This window comes from Myotis davidii, unplaced genomic scaffold, assembly GCF_000327345.1.
Source record: "Myotis davidii unplaced genomic scaffold, ASM32734v1 scaffold309, whole genome shotgun sequence".
NCBI lineage: Eukaryota > Metazoa > Chordata > Mammalia > Chiroptera > Vespertilionidae > Myotis > Myotis davidii.
Window position 1 is genome coordinate 2,985,016 of NW_006383013.1, and position 1,163 is coordinate 2,986,178.

Sequence of the window (1,163 nt, forward strand, 5' to 3'; positions counted from 1 at the left end):
CCAGGCCGAAGGCTCCCTGCTATTGCCCAAGCCCTGGCAGGTTGCATGGCTTGGGCGTTTGCCCTGGGCTGCTGGTAGTATGCCAGCCACAGCGCAGTCCTAGGGTCTGCCCAGTGCTGCCCTGCTGAGCTGGCAGCTCGGGGGGCCTGGAGGGCGCTCCTGCTGCCTGGCACAGACGCGCGTGGGCTGCTGCGAATGGGAGTGGGTACTGTTGCTGCGAACCCTGGTGGAAGGGGTGGGGGTGAGGGGGGTCGGGCTTGAGGGAAGTTCTCTAATCATCTGCTCTTTGGAAGAGGAGGATGGAGTGAGCCACACCAGGTGCCAAACAGGAGGTTGTATGGGAGTGGGGTTTAGGATCTTTGACATGAATCTTTGCGGCCAAGTTGAAGAATAAAAATGGATGTGAAGGGAAAGATGAATGTGAAGAGATCTAGGTTTAACCGGGAGGTAAAGGGGTTGTTCCCTGTTAAAATACACAGACATTTCCCCAGAATGGTATCTCCCAACATGCAGACCAAGAGAAAACGACTTCTGTAATGTATTCATAATTCAAACTGGGATTACCCATGGTTTTCTGGGCTGTAAGGCCTTAGTTTTTTCTGGCCTTGTTACTTTATTGTAAGGTCTCTGCTTGGGCTTTCTCTTCGCAACTCTGTCCATGCGTGGCTGTTAGACATGTGACACATTTTAAAGGAAACTTGAGCTCTCGGGAAAGTTGCCAAGTATCTATAAAAGGAGAGATCTGAGAGCAGCATTTCAGATTCTTTCCTTGTAAACCTTGGGTGTCCTTTTTTTTTTTTATTCATAAGCCTACATCATCATAGAGATTGTTTTTGGATTAGACCAACCTTTAATTCGGTTGATGGATTTATCCCTGAGTTTTCATCTTAGATTAAGGGGTAGATGAGAGATCTTCCTGCAGGAGACCAGAGCTGGAAGTTAGGTCTTGAGGTAACCATGGCGTTTGGAAATGCCGACTCTTGACCTTCAAGCTGTTCAGGTATTTCAGTGACAGCTAAGCTGCTAGGGCTGTCAGCGAGGCGCAGCAGGAGAGGGGATTTGCAGGCATTTATTATTCTGTTGAGTATCTCACACATATTGTTGGGAGCTGAGGTTGCAAAGATTAAAAAAAAACTGTTGAGGTTGAAGAAACAACTAATTTG

At 48.1% G+C, this 1,163-nt stretch overlaps 1 protein-coding gene across 3 annotated transcripts in view; it reads left to right on the top strand.

The window, feature by feature from the left end:
• The window catches only part of CIPC (CLOCK-interacting pacemaker), a 26,536-nt gene that overhangs the window by 608 nt on the left and 24,765 nt on the right, over nucleotides 1–1,163 (top strand). The window lies entirely within an intron of this gene.